At 39.0% G+C, this 19,113-nt stretch overlaps 1 protein-coding gene across 4 annotated transcripts in view; it reads left to right on the top strand.

Annotated features, from left to right (window-relative positions):
* Positions 1 to 19,113, top strand: part of p120ctn (adherens junction protein p120) — a 74,205-nt gene that overhangs the window by 30,701 nt on the left and 24,391 nt on the right. The window lies entirely within an intron of this gene.

Below are 19,113 nucleotides of genomic sequence, written 5' to 3'. Positions count from 1 at the left end.
AGGTGACTGACTGACTGATCTATCAACGTACAGCTCAAACTACTGGACGGATCGGGTTGAAATTTGGTACGCAGATAGCTATTATGACGTAGACATCTGCTAAGGAAGGATTTTTGAAAATTCAACCCCTAAAGGGTAAAATAGGAGTTTCAAATTTGTGTATTCCACGCAGACAAAGTCGCGGGCATAAGCTAGAACATGTAGTTTATTTTTAAAATTGCTGTGACACACAGACAGACTTACTGATAGACTGGACGAAACTATAAAAACTGGTTTTACTGCGGAACCCTAAAAAGAAAAAGATATATGTATCTTACCTATCATTTGCCAATGAAATGTAATAAAACGGGGAATCTTTAAGTGGCCCTCAAGTGCAAGGTGAGTAAGGAGAAGCATATTCGACTTTTGGCCCGAAACTCAAATCCCCTAACAAGCTCCTTGACACCTCTGAGTAGTTAACAAGATGGAAGAGGAAGCAAATATTTTAAATACGGGATGAGACTTGAGTATCAACCAGCTCTGTCATTCAAATCCAGTATTTCTTTTAATCTTTTTAAGAGCTCCGTATCACAGTTCACTACAGTTAGGGAACTTCTAACTAAACGTCGAGGCTTCGACGTCACTGGCAGGTGTCTAATGTTGTCATGGTGTCAGGTGTCAAATATACTATTTGACTCAATATAAAGAAAAATATAGCCCTATTTTTCTTTGATTTTACGTCACCATAGTCTAATATTTGACATATTATCGTCGATTCAGGATCAAACCGAGAGTTCCCTCACTTTAGTTCACTCTGTCCGTAGTCAACCCTTATAGTTAGTACGAGGCACGGACTAAGCACGGATTCAAAACATTAGGAATATTTTATATGAAGCAGTTTACGCTTCAATGTGTGGCGGCCCGCGCCCGCCACGTGTTGGCATAAATCATCCCTAAGTATGGCATTCGATGGACATGCTCTATCATAATCAAATGGTGGAAGCCTGCCTATCGTCTAATCTTTCACTCAGTTACCACTTGCCAGTAATTCACTTACGTCCGTCAGCGGATCAATTAACCTAAAGTGAGCATGGTTTTCCTAATACGCTACGAAGGTTGAGAGTTGAGAGCTACGAAAACTGTGTCAATCCTCTGAAAGCTTCAAGAAAATCAAGGACGATATTAACGTAGTACGTAGTTGCACAATACTTTAGATATTATGTATATTTATAGTGATATGTTTAAGTTGTGATAGCCTAGTGGTTAGGATGTCCGCCTCCTAATCGAAGGTCGGAGGTTCGATTCCGGGCACGCACCTCTAACTTTTTGGAGTTATGTGCGTTTTAAGTAATTAAATATCACTTACTTTAACGGTGAAGGAAAACATCGTGAGGAAATGCATTCCTTAGAGTTCTTCATAATGTTCTCAAAGGCGTGTGAAGTCTGCCTGAGTGGTTACCTACTCTTTACAAAGAAAACACCCTCCAAATTTCATATCTCTAGGTTCAGCGGTTTAGGCTGTGCATTAATATATAAGTCAGTCAGTCAGTCAGGACTTTGAATTTTTTATATATAAGATAGATAAAATTCGATAAGTATTGAGGCAATGGAATATTTGTCATGGCAAGTCATTAAATTTTATTATTCTGCCAAACCAGCACATTGGTGCTGCTTTGGCAGAATTTTTGTAAGTAGAGCAAAACTTACATATGCAAGTATATTACGAGTTCTTCTCTTGCCTTGTATGACGACGTATGATAGCAAACGGGGTGGCCCCGCATCATGCCCCGTTTGCCATCTCGACCTGTCGCGTACTATAGATATCAAACGTTTTCCGGCCGTAATTAATACGCTTATGCTAATCACCGGATCAATCAACCTGAGCGTGTGGGTTAGTTGAACTGACTAATATTGTACGAAGGTCAGATAGTTTTTCCTAAATTCTTTTCAAATGAGGTTTCTAGGAGAAATTTCTTTATATAGAATTTAAGTTTTTTCTTTAAGGATGGGCGCTGGATGATATGGAAGTTTTGTTAACCCCATACATATACCCCTTATCGGTTTCTAACTTTCTACTCAGCATCCTACCGGAACGCTAAATCGCTTATCGTCCCCTAGGTACCTACCACAGACCACCACCTTTAGAAGCCTAAAAGAGCTAGCGCGCACCATGGTTAATTTCCGTACGTTTTTTTCCGAAAAATCTGTTAACTATAGAACTGTATGGATGCGCGCGCACTGCGCAATTAATTTCGCCCCGGACTTTGATACATTTGAATTCAAATTTACGGTTTTTACGGGTAAAATATATCGCAACAAACCGCACCGTGGTGAGTTGCGATGCGTCGCTAGCTCTGATAGCCGCACACCCCCGATCGCCAAGCTTAGGCAGTTGCTTAGCATAAAAGTTGGTCCACGCCCGTTCGGTACCCTCGTTCCGCACATTGCTTTGATTACGTGACTTTTGAGTCCACCAATCACAAGCACAACAAAGCATTCTCCCTGTCCCTCGCCAACATTTTTCGATTTTGTTTTCCTGCGAAACCTTGTTTGTAGTAAAAGTAAAAAGTAAAATATGCTTTATTGTACACCAAAACCAAAACAATAGAAATATAACAAAGATAGCATGTACAATAGGCGGCCTTATCGCTAAAATAGCGATCTCTTCCAGGCAACCTTAGGGTAGAGGATATTATAAAAATTAAAGAAAGCGGATGGGGTGTACTAATGTTGTGTGGGTGTAGTAGTGTTGTGTAGTGCGTACTCTTGAGGTTGAATTCTCTGTGATAGGTACCTACCTAGTGCAAGAGACAAGTGCGCGTCACAATATAATTATCAAAAACTTAATAATAACGTCACTAAAATACGATAACTGTATGGCGAAAATAATTTTCATATTTTCTGCGACCTTGTTATTCTAATGACATCTCCAGTGCGAGTCAATATTGCGGTTATTGGTTAGCCGCACTGTTAAAAATAGGCCAATCCAATTTGATTTAATCCATACTAATATTATAATTATGTGGAAGTGTGTCTGTCTGTCTGCTAGCTATTTTAAAGGTTGTGTACACACGTACTACTACCCATTCAGTAGGTAATCGTAGTAAAACTTTTAAAACAGTAGTAACAAAAGTTAGAAAATTTGTTACCTGTCAAAAGTTAAGATGCACACGTCATTCAACTTGGCAGCTTACCTATAGTCCGCGACAGGTTGAGATGGCAATAGGGGTATAAGGCGGAGGGACGCCCCGCACATCAGCACGTCACCCGCGCTCGCCCGCACCGGGTTAGCGCGCGGGCTGTGCGGGTGTGCAGGGCGTTCCCTCCTCGATTGCGATCTCAGCCTGTCGTGTACTATACTTGTTGATTCCATCGGAAGTACAACTTAAATTATTGTACTCCGCCATTTATTCGAATATTCTCGAATATTAGGAGTAGGTAGGTATACGTAAGTTTCTACTGTACATGTAGGTATGATACTGTAGTTGGATTCAGGCAAGCTAGGTGAATTTTAATGTTCACGATTCGGGTGGCCATGTTTATTAAGAATGCGGGACATGTCCAGGGTGCCTATAATCTTACTACTTACTAGTGGTTCGCCCCTTGACCTGGACCTTGCGGTATCCTAAATGTTAACAGCGCCATCTATTAACATTATTGTGAAGTTGTATAAAATAAAATAAAAATAAAATGTTAACAATACTGATGCCCATTAAAATGAAATAATTTCGTTTCTTTATAATATTTATCTAGTTTTAGATCTTTTGTGCAAGTACAGAATATAACTGAAATTATACACAAGTTTCAGTTTCTAATAATTTAGCCGTTTTTGACATATAGTGTCGAATTCGATCTCCACTTTAAATCCCCCTATTTCGTATGAGAGTCTCTCTGAAATAAAGTTTTTTATATATTTTTACGCAATATTCGGCAGAAGGTCGTCAGTTGTTTAGAAGTAATTACGTTCAGTACCTAGTTCACAAGTTATAAGGCTCTGACAGACGGATGGACGGACAAGTGTAATTTCACTCAAATAGACTCAGAGACCTCGCTTCGCTCGGTCAATAAATGGAGAAGTTTTGATGTTTGAATGTTTGTTACTCTTTCACGACACAATGATTGAACCAATTTGGCAGAAATGGAACGTAGATTAGGCGTCCATTAGACGACAGATTCTGCAGCAGTAATTTCCCTCAATCATGAGTACTTAGGTAATGACTTATGATGAATGATTGATGGAGCAGAGAAATCTTTAAATATTTGTCAACAGTCTTGAGTCTATACATTAAAAATGGTAGGTCATATAGAAAACATTTTTTGGCTTAAAAATATTATTTTATTTGTAAGTACAAAATAAAAATAGAAATTATTTTCAATGAAATCACATGACAGAGGGCTAGCAAATTAACAATTTTATGTAGCTATAGCGAGTAAAGTCTAAATATGAAATTCTTTAGGTACCGACTTAACTAGGTAAAATTGCGTAACAAGTTGCAGAAATGCAATTTTCGTGAGACTTATTGCTATAGAGTTTAGTAAATTCCGTGTCACTTATTTATGTTTTAACATCATAAAACTGCACTCCAATACGAAGTAGTCATGTTTTAGGAATCTCTTTATATTAAACGATAGGAATGTCAGAGTGAAATAGAGTGAAACTCTCGGTTAGATCCTGAATCGACGATAGATAGGTATGTCAAATATTAGGCTATATTATGTTGACGTGAAATCGAAGAAAAATAGAGCTACCTAGCCTCAAATGATAACGCAACAGGTTGAGATGGTAATCGGGGTATGAGGCGGGGGAACGCCCCACACAACCGTAATCACCCACGCTTGCCCGCACCAGGTTAGTGAGGGACTGTGCGGATGTGCGGGGCGTTTTCTCCCCGATTGCTATCTCGAACTGTCGCGTACTAACATTTGACCCCTGCTAGTGACGTCGAAGCCTCGACGTATTATTGAAAGTTTCCTAACTGTGGTAATGTGGTGTCACTAGTCCAGACTAGCTCGGTTCACTGCATTACGGTCTGGACTGAAAATTTGATTTAGTTTTCTCAAGTAATTTACATACTATGTACTAGGTACCTGCCTATTTAGGTGACAAAGGTTCCGGCGCTTTTCATGACGAAAATCGATATTACTTTTTGAATTTTTGAAGAATTTAGCCTAGCTGCCTAGCACGGATGGTAGATGCGCCACGTTGCCTGTGTATTTTATCCCTACTTCCCTACTAATATTATAAATGCAAAAGTGTGTCTGTCTGTCTGCTAGCTTTTCACGGCCCATCCGTTGAAATTTGGTATAGAGATAGCTTGCATCTCGGGGAAGGACATAGGCTACTTTGGATCCTGGAGAATTAAAGAGTCATCTAGTTTATTATATAACTAATTACAATTTGTATTTATAACTAATTCGTTCATTCTGTCACCTTTTTATGCTTCACTCGCTAAACCGATTTGACGAAATTTGGTACAAACGCAAAAATTATTTGCTTGATGAATCAAAGAAGAACAATTAAAATGTTAAAAACATTATAAACAAGAGGATAGCGTAGTGTTTAAGACATATGCCTCCTTTTCTGGATATCGGGGGTTCAATCTCGCAGGCACGCACCTGTAACAGAGCTTCAGAGCTATGTGCGTTTTAAGCAATTGAGTATTACATCAGTTGCTTTAACGGTGAGGGAAAACGTCGTGCTGCATCATCACTTACCACCAGGCGAGATTACAGTCAAAGACTTGTATCTGGATAAAAAAACAGCAAACTGTTGGCTATGTACATTGTACGTAGGTATAAAGTTGTTAATAATCAGCTTAAAAATAACTTCCATATAAAATTGAGCACAATGTTCCTAAATTTCGCATCCAGTACTGCGCCTATGTACGCCGTGTAATCCGAGGCTATAATATTTATGCAGGAATGTAACGAGTATATCTCGCGAGTTGTTGTCAGTCTGCCTTGGCCGTAGGGTTACCAGATAAAACTGAAAAGCCCTGACAAAAAACCTGCCTTTTATTAATACGTATGTAGCGATTTGCTTCCTTATTTCTAATTTGTACCTCTAAGATATGGAACGCCCTTCCAGCATCAGTTTCCCCCTCCAAGTAAGGTCTACACTGACACAGTGTTTTGTTTGTTTTACATTGTTAGTTATTATTTAATCAGGGGGAGGTTGTGGCCATCGTTATACTGTAGCTGCCAACTATGGTGGGAGGCCTTCTGATTACTAATAATTCAGTTTTTTTATTGAATACAAAAAATCTTCCCAAAGAATCCAAAGTTTAGGCAAGACGTCTGACAAGTGCTTAAAACCTTATGTCTGGTAACCCTAGCCTCAGAAGGCTTATTTGAATGCTCGGTGCGCACGCGCTTGCATAACGCACACCATAAAAAAACCTTAACCGACATACCACGGTTGGCGCAAAACGCTGCGGTTGGGAACTGTCTCCATTTCAACTGAATTGGCGTCCGATTTTCCAAACGTTAAAAGTTGATTTACTGTCTTTTAAGATCATGTGTAATTTTGACTCATTTAAACAAAACAAAATTGTAAAAGAATTTTTTTTTAATTTCTGTGTATTTTTTTAGGTTTTCTCTGGATAGAACGTTCAAACTCAAACTCAAATTATTTATTCAGAATTGGTAAAATTTTACGCTTCCTGATTGTCAAAATTTTTTATTTGTAAGATGATATATAGTGGTGATAATTAATAAATACTTAAAACTAAAGCTATGAGGGTTGCAAACGCGCCCAGGTCTGAGAAGAGCCCACAACAAACTCAGCCGGGTATTCTTTTTATTATCACCACTTTACAAAATCACTTAGAACTAACAAAAAGCCTTTAAGCAACTCATTCCCAAGCTTTCTTATCATTTCTCATATTATTATAGCGTAAACAAAATAGTTCATACCTACCTGCTTGACTTCCACACTCTACATTCACACGCACTCATTCAACACTCCAAACTTTTAAAAGTAAGTATTAAAAGATGGATGTATTATACGTTAATAGCAAATTCAAGTTAGCTTTGATACTATTCAGTAATTAGTCGCTAAAAAAATAAAATTTAAAAAGCTTTGTACCTATCTTGTTTTCTTTCTTGTTGATTTATTTTATTTATTTTTATTTTGTTTATTTGAAAGTAATCAACAGCGTAAATACATAATTATTATTTAAATTTAAATCTAGGTATAACAGAAGGCCAAAAGAGATTACTTAAAATTATAATTAAACTATTTTAACAGAATAGAGTTAGAATAAATGTAGGTATATACAATAATAAAATAAAATTACAACAGTGTGTGTATGATTGTATGTGTGTGTGTATGCGTGTGTGAGTGTGTGCTTATGAGTATGTGTGAGCGTGTGTGCATGTGTGTGTGTGTGTAAATGGGAGTGTATGATTGCATGCATATTTAGATGTTAGCTACTTTTTTTTTTTGTTTTACGATGATAGTTTCTTAATTCCTTTTTAAATTTATTGTTTGATAGGTAAAATAAGTCAAACTCAGCGAACTGATTGTTATAAGTTTCCATTGATTACCTAATGAATTTTCTTATTGGGAAGCTAATGAATAGTCGGTGTTTTTATTTCTAAGAAACATTAGCTTGGGAGATGGGGCAATGCCTCAATCCGCCCGGTACACCGTAAGGAATTTCACCCTCACCACCTGGGTGTCTGGTGCACTTCGACCGTCCGCTGTGCCAGATCCTTCTTTCCACGCACATGCAAACTGTGGAACCAACTCCCGTCGGCGGTGTTTCCACTAGATTACAACATGGGGTTATTCAAGGGGCGGACCAACAAATTCCTAAAAGGCCGGCAACGCATCGGTGGTTCCTCTGGTGCTGCAAATGTTCACGGGCGGCGGTAATCACTTAACATCAGGTGACCCGCCTGCTTGTTTGCTCGCTATCTCTTTAAAAAACAAACAGTCGTCCGGTATTACAATGTGAACGAACCAGCTTGTAATTTAATTGCACACCGAAGCTTAATTGCGTTAAGTTGACAATTATCCGGCTACGTATGCGGCCCATTTGACCGGCTTACGGTATACATCCAGCTTATAAATGTCCACTTTCCAGCGCGATCGCTATGCAGAGTGTGACTTGTAAAGGAAAAAGCAATACTTGTCTCTCGAAGGAGAGATGCTATTTAGGTACATAGCAACGTCCTTTCGGTTTCTGTTTTCCCGGCTACCTATTAAAGTAGCTTTTAAAGAAGAATGAGTAGACAACTAGGCAGGCGCTCTACTGGCTACATGATCACCTACTGTTTCGTGTGATTGCAGTGGATTTAGACACTTTAATAATCCCACCGGAACTCTTTGATTTTTCGGGATGAAAAATACTTAACCTATGTTCATGCTCGGGATGCAAATTACAAAATACATGATGTCCGCAACTTTGTCCACGTGGTAGGTTTTTGAAACCCCGTGGAAACGATTTTCGGGACAAAAAGTAGCATATGTCCGTCCTTGGGAAGCAAATGGGCCGTGAAAAACTAGCAAACAGACATAGACACCTTTCGCATTTATAATATTGGATGGATATTCCTAGATATTATGGTCCGTAAGATGTTGCTTCATAACGATATAATTTTTTAGGTCCCCTGTAGGTATGCTAGATACTCTAGATAGTATGGGCCATACCGTTGGAAAAAATCACTGTAGCAATTCTGAATAAAGATCACGTATTGTAAAAAGTATCAACATTTTAGTAAAAGTTTCGTTGCAATATAACCTCTATGTCCAAAGCCATAACGTTACGTTACGGAGATGTCACTGTGAAGTTTTCAGGGCGTAGGCACTAGGCGGTTCAGAAATAGAGCAAAACCAATAATTACGTACGTTTTTCTATTTACAACACAAACACGGCGAGACCGCACTCGTTTCCATGTTTTAGCAAAATGTTTCCGATAGATAAATATCTACTGTTCTAGCTGTACCAGTAGGTATCGTCAAACTGAGAACATCCTTTTTTGATACCTTCTTTTGTAATACCCTCTCGTGTTGATGTCGTCCGCTACAAGTGCCCAATAAATGACGATGACACGATAATAGTGTCCTCTAAATCGCCTGAAGGTCTGTTCTTTGTTAATGTACCTGTGTCCCTAGCCCCTACTCCCTACTCATCATTACGAGTATAGTACACTCCCCAGCGCTCTCCATACAAACGTAGTTTGGTTCCCAGATTTTCATAAAAATGTATATTTTCAAAGTTACGCGGGCTCAATATTCGTATGCAAATCTACGTTTGTTAGGAGTGCGCTACGAATAAGCTCCTCTTAAAACCCCCGTTCATATCGAGAAGAATCTGCAGTAATCTGTGTGGCTGTGTTCATTCATACCAATATTATAAATGCCAAAGTATGTGTGTCGTCTGTTACATTTTTACGGCCCGTCATTTTAACCTGTTTTGACTAAACATGGTACAGAGATAGCTTGCATCCCGGAGACGGACATAGGCTTCTTTTTATCCCGAAAAATCAAAGGATTTGTGAAAACCTATGTAACTCCACGCGGATGAAGTCGCGGGTATCATCTAGTTATAATTCTTGCATTTCACGAGGGCGAGTGGCTCATGCTTGTGTTTAAGTCGTGTCGGTAAGGTAAAGTAAATGTGTGCGTTTGCGAGCGCTTTCTTGCGACTGATTGGTCCGACATGCACGCACAGTTATCTATGCATTGTCCGTGTATACGACGTAACCACAAGTAAAGTTCACTCGCCTTCGTGAATTGCAAGAACTGTACAATGAGATGAAATCGACGTCAAGAGCAAGCCAGTAAACAAAACATCAATAAATTATGGTTAGGTACATATTTATAAAATCGCGTCAATGTAATAAATAAGGGATCAAAAGTTTTCGCAAAGTGATCAACGAGCGTCGAATTGAAGGGAAACCTAAATATAGAAGGCGTGCCTAATCCACTTAATGGAATTTTAAGACGCCGCAGCTGCCTTTTTATTGAGGATGCGTTTATTAAAATGTTTACGCCGAACAATTAGGCCGGGGATTCAATTTTAATCAAAATTTAACCGAGTGACCGTAATCAACGAAACCCAGTAAAGCATTTTTCATTATTAGGGTTCCGTACCTCAAAAGGAAAAACGGAACCCTTATAGGATCACTTAGTTGTCTGTCTGTCTGTCTGTCTGTCCGTCTGTCTGTCTGTCAAGAAACCTACAGAGTACTGTCCCGTTGCCCTATAGAATCATGAAATTAGGCAGGCAGGTAGGTAGGTCTTATAGCTGACATTTGGGGAAAAATCTGGAAACCGTGAATTTGTGGTTATATCACCCAAAAAAGATTAAGTTGTGGTCATGAACTAAAATTAGTATTTTCAATATTTGAAGTAAGATATCTATATCAAGTGGGGTATCACATGAAAGGTTTTCAGCTGTGCATTCTAAAACAGATTTTTATTTATTATTATGCATCATAGTTTTTGAATTATCGTGCAAAATGTTTAAAAAACTCGACTTTTGTACGGAACCCTCATTGCGCGAGCCTGACTCGCACTTGACCGGTTTGTTCGGGTTCCGCACCTCAAAAGGAAAAACGGAACCCTTATAAGATCACTTTGTTGTCTGTCTGTCTGTCTGTCTGTCAAGAAACCTACAGGGTACTTCCCGTTGACCTAGAATCATGAAATTTGGCAGGTAGGTAGATCTTATAGCTGACATTTGGGAAAAATCTGAAAACCGTGAATTTAGGGTTAGATCACACAAAAAAAATTAAATTGTGGTCATGAACTAATAATTAGTATTTTCAACTTTCGAAGTGAGTGACTATATCAAGTGGGGTATCATATGAAAGGTCTTCACCTGTACATTCTAAAACAGAGCCTGACTCGCACTTGGCCGGTTTTTTTTACTAAATGATGCTTGCGACTTGGTCTGCGTAAGTTTCGGTTTTTAAATATCCCGTGAGAACTCTGGTTTTCCGGGATAAAAAGTAGGTAGTCGATATGCCTCTCGGTGGCGTGGATTTAGTTATTCTAAAAATCCCGCGAGCAGGTTACTCAGATCTGACTTTTCATCCTGGAAAACCAAAGACCCACGGGATTTCTAAAAAACTTAAATCCACGTGGACAAAGTTGCGACCAGCATCCAATCATCTATATTACTTCTATACTAATCCATACTAATATTATAAATGCAAAAGTGTGTCTGTCTGTCTGTCTGCTAGCTTTTCACGGCTCAACGGTTCAACCGATCTACTTTTTATCCCGGAAAATTAAAGGAAAATTAATTAATCCTAAATCCACGCGGATGAAGTCGCGGGCATCATCTAGTATTACTATAAAGAAATATTTGGATGTTTGTAATCGAGAATCTCTGAAACTACTGAACCGATTTTAATTATGCTTTTACCATTAGCTACGTTATTCAGAAGTAACACAGGTTATAAATTACATATTATGTAGGTACCACAGACGAAGTCGTGGGCAAAAGCTAGTCATTGATAAAAGCCCACAGAGCCACTTTGCGTAACTGTATTTGCGGCTGAAGTTTAAACGACTCATGTATAAGAATACTTTCAAAGTGTAGTTTAACACAATAACTAAGAAAATTAGTCTCAAGTCTTAGTAAGTAGGGAAGTGCTGTAAATTCGATACACCAACTCTTCGAACAATCCTGAGCCTGTAGCGTCTCGTACATTGATTAAGTAGCAGGTGTACCCACCGTTTTCCCAGTTTCTAACTTAATTATCTCCTAAGATAAATATCTTGTCGTTTACACTTGCTCAGCGAGCGATGGAGAGAGCTATGCTTGGAGTTTCTCTACGTGATTAAATCAGAGATGAGGAGACCCGTAGAGGAACCAGAGTAACCGATAACGAAGTTGAAGTGCAATGAGCAGGGCATATAGTTCGAAAAATAGATAGACGTTGGGATCCCAAGGTGCTGGAATGATCTTCACCAGAAAGCGCAGCGTGAAGACCCCCAGTAGGTGAACGGACGACATCAAACGAGTCGCGGGGAGCCGCTGAATTCAGGCGGCGCAAGACCGTGGCCGTGTGGTGTGACGTCTATCGGTTGTTGATGATGATGATGCCCATACATCACATACATGACTGTTTTGTCTTGCCTTTTGCCACGAAAAAGTTTTGCGTACTTTTACCGCAGTATTTAGGGTTCCGTAGTAAACAAGGAACCCTTATAGTTTCGCCATGTCCGTCCGTCTGTCTGTCCGTCCGTCCGCCCGTCCTCGGTTAATCTCAAAGACTATTAGTGCTAGAAATCTATAATTTGGCATGGGTATAAATCACGCCGACAAAGTGGTGAAATAAAATTTTGATATTTTTTTTTAGGGTAGCTCCCCTACATGTAATGTGGGGATGAACTTTTTTTTCTCGTCTATCCCATAATGTGAGGTACCGTTGAATAGGTCTTTTAAAAATACTGTGGGTCTGGGAACATCATTTTTTGATTACTAGATCCGATTGTAAAATATTGTTTTACAGTGTTAATTTTTATTAGAGTCAAGTGTCCCCCCCCCCCCCCCCCCCCTCTATCAGCCAAATGGTAATATATAGGAACGTGAAAAAATTCACAGCAGTAGTATATATAATCAATTTTAAAGGAAAACTATCATGGCTAAGCGCGTGGCGCCACGCGCCACGCGCTTGTAAATAACAAGCGCGTGGCCCGCCACGCACTTGTTATTTACAAGTCCGATTCGAGACAGCTATATCGGTCTCTACTCTCTAGTGTACAATTATTGTAGTTTACAGTTTGTCTCAAATACGCTTGTCTTGTATTTTTGGATCCGTTGCATCAGCAACGGTGGTTTAAAAGATCAATGTATCAACATTGTTCTTTCAAACCACCGGTAAACGAGCTGTTTGTTTATTTTATTCAAAATTTCATCATGTCTTTTATAAAAACAAATCAATTAAATCTAAATCGAGACTTTTTTACTGTACCTAACCTGGTACTTGTTTTGTTCTTAGAATATTGTCGAATGCTTCAAACGAAAAGTTTCCTTTGTTGCTACGGGTTTTATATAGGAACATGGAAACCATTCAGTAGGCAGGTGGGTAGGTACATCAAAAGGGATATCGAACTGCTGATCCCGGACCAAATGTAAACTGAATGTACGTTAGGGGTAAACGCTTGCTTTTATCCCTTCTTGCCATTCCAATGTCCAACCCAACAATATTAAAATACAGTTGATAATCGTGTAACAGTTCGTAAATTAAATTACATTAAACAGATGTAAAAAAATTGGACATTGGTCAGACTCGTGCATCGAGGGTCCCGTTCCGTACTATCAAATCAAATAAAAATAAATAGAAATCTGTTTCAGAATAGTACAGGTAAAGTCCTTTCGTATGATACCCCACTTTGTATAGTTATCTTATTTTGAAAATTGAAAATACTAATTATTTGTTCATTCAACCACCAATTGACGGTTTCGGATTTTTTCTTTACTTGTTCTACCTGTCACATTTCATGATTGGTCCTTTGGATTGGATCCTATTGGTTTTCTTTACAGACACGACAGACGGACAGACAGACAGACAGTCAGACAACCAAGCGATCCTATAATCCTATAAGGGCTCCTTTTTCCTTTTGAGGTACGGAACCCTAAAAACGAGTTTAGTTAAAAATATCTATTTCAAGTAGGCTTATGTATTGTTCTTATCGACATGTCAGTCTACCTTCGGTTCTAACTCCATTGGCCTAACATTCTATACTAATATCATAAAGAGGTAAAGTTTGTAAGTTTGTTTCTAGGAAGTAATCTCTAGAACTACTGAACCGATTTTGAAAATTGTTTCTCCAGTAGAAAGCTACATTATTCCTGAGTGACTTAGGTTATGCAGGGTGTAACCAGAGCGCTGGCATAAAAAGCTGGCAAAAGCTGGATCATTAATACAAGGCTACTTACTGCCAGAGGTAGACATATTATACTCATGATCAACCCATCACCGGCTCACTACAGAGAACGGGTCTCCTCTCAGACTGAGAAGGGTTTGGCCATAGTCTACCCGGCTGGCCATGTGCGGATTGGTAGACTTCACACACCTTTGAGAACATCATGGAGAACTCTCAGGCATGCAGGTTTCCTCACGATGTTTTCCTTCACCGTTAAAGCAAGTGATATTTAATTAATTAAAACGCACATAAGTCCGAAAAGTTAGAGGTGTCTGCCCGGGATCGAACCCCCGACCTCCGATTAGAAGGCGGACGTCCTAACCACTGGACTATCACAGCTTGCTACTACATTATACTCGTATATTTGTATTTACTCGCAAAGCCACATGCACTCGAGCACACAACAAATGCAATTTTATACAGTCCACCCAGCGAAACTGTCGCGGGGGAGGTGTTGTTATATCATCCCGCCACAAAGACATTCGCGTTTCAAAAACACTAGTCTTTGATCTCAAAGTGTGGTCTAGATGCGTCTTTCACTTTTCAGTCGGCCGTTTTTTTTAGGAGACTAGCGTGTTGTTGGTTTGTCTATTTACGAGTACATAAAAGGAGGAACTGTCTGATATCAATGTTCAATCAAATAATTTTATATTGAACTTAATAACAAGAACGAGTTTCCTACTCTCTGCACTAGGAAAGGCTTGTATTGCAGAAGATGCAGGGTTACAAAAGTTTTCTTAATTTAAGCACCAAAATCTAATAATATGTATTACCTAATATTATCTAGATATTATAAAAGTCAACGTCATAACTGAAACCACAGCACGCTTCCAGTGGATTAGCTTAACATTACACCAGGGTCCAAAAACAACATGAAAAGCACACGAGTAGATATTAAGACCAGAGGGGAAGCTTCACACTAGCTCACGCACACCACGACGTGTCACGGACGCTCCGTTTGCGCCCAGTTCGATGGCAAACGGCGGCAAACGGAGCGTCCGGGACACGTCGTGGTGTGAGTGAGTGAACCTACAGCCAGCCGCTAGTATGAAGCTTCCCCTCTGGTCTATATATCTACTCGTGTGATGAAAAGTGTGCATCTCCAAAAAAACTCATTTTTTCTACGAACTCGATAAAAACAGTCCTAATCCCCACTAAGCGGTTTGTTGCGGTCTAAAAAACCCCGGCGCTGATTTTCAGTGGATTAGCGATGTTAAGCTTTACGCATTTGTCACGTTATAAAATTTGTACTCGTTTAATATGGAGGGTATATTATTATACTGTACGCATATTAATGACTAACTTTTGTCAGCGAATTCGTCCGCGTGATATAATCACACGAAGACACAGAAGTTCATCTATACATACGTTATAGTCCAAAGACGAAATGCCGGCATATTGTGATTGGCTTCCTCAGAAATATCCAGCAAAACTTTGGCCTCTGGAAGTGCCTAAATTCATAAACTAAAACTGAATTTGTTACATATGGAGTTTCAGCTGCTTTGGACTAGGCTCACTGATTTTCAAAAAATCCACTTGAGTAAAGTCGGAGTCGATCAACTAGAATTGCATAACAAGTAATAATAAGAAATAAACATAAACGACTGCCTTGCAATATAAGTCCCGCAAATTGCTATTGCGCTGGAACCATGCTCATTAAGATCGAAGTGACGTCATTTTGACGTCAGACGAAAAAAATATACCATTAGCTCGAAACTTCAGTCTAGTGCTGATGTCACTAAAATGGCGGCCACACGCATTAGCAATCTGCGGGACTTATATTGAATTCTTTAAAAAAAAAATATAGCCAGTGTCTCTCGGGATGATCTAAGGATTCTAACATACATCTAAATCAGCTTTTCAGGCATGTAGAAGTTATAGTGGAATAAAGAATCTCACATACATACCTACATACATGAACCTTGAAAACATTAGACTACTTTTTTTGGGTAGTCGTGTAAAAATACGTTACTGGGGCTAGCTAGTTCCGTAATGTGCGATCACCGTAATAGGATTCTTTAACCGAGCCCTCGTGAGTAGATCGATTAAAATCAATTTAACTCAAAGGTTTCAAGAGTCAATTACGTAGAGCAAGTGGAGCGTTCAGTTTCACAGTGCAAATAATGAAGCCAGTATCCCCGAATGATTCGGGTAATTGAGATACGAATTGTTTATCAGAAATACGAAGACAATACCAATTAATATGTGTACAAAATGAGATCTCACTCGTCATTTTAACTTTATGTGTTAAGTGTCATGTCAAAATTACGATTTTAATTCAATTCAATTCCCAATTATTGGCTTTTAGGTGTGCCAACTGGGCACACATTGTTTCGCCAGTGTCACGTTTATGGAGAAGACATGAAGGAAATTTGTTGTAGTACGGTTTTAGTCCTTATTTTAAAGGTGAAGCGTACTTTTGACATGACAGTTGACACAGAGTTGAAATGTCGAGTGAGTTCTCATTTTCTACGGACTATATATCTGAACACGAGGTATATGACTGAGCATTGTACAAAACAGATCTTAGTCGGGCATGTGTGTTTAATCCTTTAGTCTATGATCTTTTTTTTTTTTTTCGCTTATAATCCTCATGGACATAGTGCCGGACTCCTACCGACTAAAAACCCCTCCTTTCTCTAAGCAGTAATGTTCCCGCCTTGTTGGCCTACCATTACTGCCGCGGATTAACTCATCTTCCTCCTCTTTCGTCTTTCTCCTTACTTTCCATTATACCTTCCATGTATTTCTGAACTATCTGCCACTTCTTTTTCTCTTCCAGCATTGTGCTTATGAGGCTCTCCACTCCAAACTCTCCTCCCAGCTCGGCTACGACATTCCTTCTTTCTTCCTGAAACTGAGGACAATGGAACAGTCTATGATCTGCACAAATCATCAAGTTGCAGCAGTTTACTAGTTTTGCGATCACTATACTAGTTATAGACACAACATCGGACCAATAAAGATCAATTCCACTAATTTTCATCAGTGTTCCGATACCATAACTATTTTTAAAATACCATAAATGCTTTGATGATACAAAAATAAATAGATTGGAACGATTGTTTAGCATAGATGTCGGACACGCTCATGCACATGAAATTGAAATACAATTGACGGCTACTTTTATTTCAATAATGGCGTACCAACTCGTAATAATGACTGGTGCTGCTCTTAACACATCCAACTCGATAAATGAATATGCAAACATGTTTAACATGTGTGGAATGGGGTTACATTTTATGTCAATACTAGCTTATGCTCGCGACTTCAGCCGCGTGGACTACACAAATTTCAAACCCCTATTTCACCACCTTAGGGGATGAATTTTCAAAAATCATTTCTTAGTAGATACGGTAGAAATTTTCAAAAATAATAATAAAATAATAATGTTAAAAATCCTATCTTAGCGAATGTCTACGTCATAATAGCTATCTGCATGCCAAACAGTCCAATCCTTCCAGTAGTTTGAGCTGTGCGTTGGTAGATCAGTCAGTCAGGTCACCTTTTCCTTTTATATATTTAGTTATATAATATTTAGTAGTAGTTTTATAATTAGTTGATGTATGAAGTGTGTGCCAGTTGAACTGCTGCTGTTTTCTAGGCTCTGACAATTTTATTTTCCTTACGACTACCATTATTGTCTTTAAAGCCTCCAGTCCCCGTTGGCTCGACGAATTTGGCGAGTGCCGGCTAACGTGAATAGTAATGTTGCCAATTACCTAATCTAATCAGCAACTCTTCATTAAACTACAGTACGCGGCAGAAAGTAATGTATATCGGCCTTTAGAATGACATTTCGGCTTTGTAGAGCGTTGTCTCTGTCACTCATACCTATATGACGTTTTGTCGGTCTCAACGACAGAGACAATGCTCTACAAATCTACTATCTCGCGCTGGTCGCGCACGGTAATTATACGCCAATTAGTCCTGTATTCGCCGATCGCATTTGCCGAATGCGTTGGGCTAACGTATACAAATGGGTATATGTTCTGACTCTGTATAGTATTGTAGTATTTTTTTTTGAATATGAATAGCGAGACAAAGAAGCAGGTTGGCCGGGTGATTACGTATCTCGCGACAGGCTTGCGACAGGCGTAAATCTCGCGATCATTGCTGTCAAACGTCACACGTAACAGCGACTAGAGAGAGACAGCAATAGCCACAAAGCAAAATAAGAAGAAGAAGAGAGACAGCAAATGATTTGTCGCATTGCTACTGCTGTCGCGTTGCTGTCGCTACTGCAACGTTTTACGTAATCACCCCGCGGTTCACCTAACGTTAAATGATTATCACCGCCCTGAACATTAGCAGCACCAGAGCAACCGTTAATCCCTTGCCGGCTTTTAAGAAATATGTTTAACCACCCTTTGAATAAAGCTATCTTAAAACCGCCGCGGAACCCAGCGGAAGGGAATTAGACATTAGTTCCACAATTTGCACATGTTTACAAATACAAACTCTAGATTATATTGAGTAAATGTCAATAACGGAAAATCGCCTAGATTCACTCCAAGTTGGCAGTAAGAGGAAAACTTGGCTTAGGGTATATCTCAGACGCCCGCGGCAGAATCAATATCGTGTCAAACTTCGAAAAGTTATACCCTGATAACGAAATATACACGAGATATTTTGGTTGGAGGAAAAAGGGTTGAAATCTAATACATATATCATCATAAATTTTAAACTAACTTTTCTTGAGACTTCGTTCGCGTGGATTTAAAATTTCTGTTAGAATTTCTCAAAATCTTTTTATATTGGGGATAGAGAGAAGCTGTGTAAAATGTTTTTATTTTTATTTTTATAACCGTACTTTAATATTTAATCCATTCATACTAATATTATAAATGCGAAAGTGTGTCTATCTGTCTGTCGGTCTGCTGTTTGTTTGTCAGTCTAGCTAGCTAGCTTTTCACGGCCCAACAGTTTAACCGATTTGGATGTTTCGTACACGGTTAGCTTACATCCTTGGGAAGGACATAGGCAACTTATCCCGGAAAATTAAAGTTTTATTAATAAACCTGAATCCACGCGGACGAAGTCGCGGGCATTATCTAGTATCAAAAAACTTTTAGAAGTACTTATTGAAGTTTTTTAGACTGCTGCTGTACGATGATAAGTTAGTCAGTTTCTCATCAATCAATGCTACTTTTTGGCTAAATGTTTAACTATTAGAACTCAAATGTATAGTAAGGCCTGTCAGTCCCAATTCCGCCCAAGCGAGGGTACGGACCTTAAGGCTG

The sequence above is a fragment of the Maniola hyperantus genome, chromosome 23, assembly GCF_902806685.2.
Source record: "Maniola hyperantus chromosome 23, iAphHyp1.2, whole genome shotgun sequence".
In the NCBI taxonomy this organism is placed as follows: Eukaryota; Metazoa; Arthropoda; class Insecta; order Lepidoptera; family Nymphalidae; genus Maniola; species Maniola hyperantus.
The sequence above is the reverse complement of the archived record's forward strand: the minus strand, read 5'-3'. Positions and strand labels throughout refer to the sequence as shown.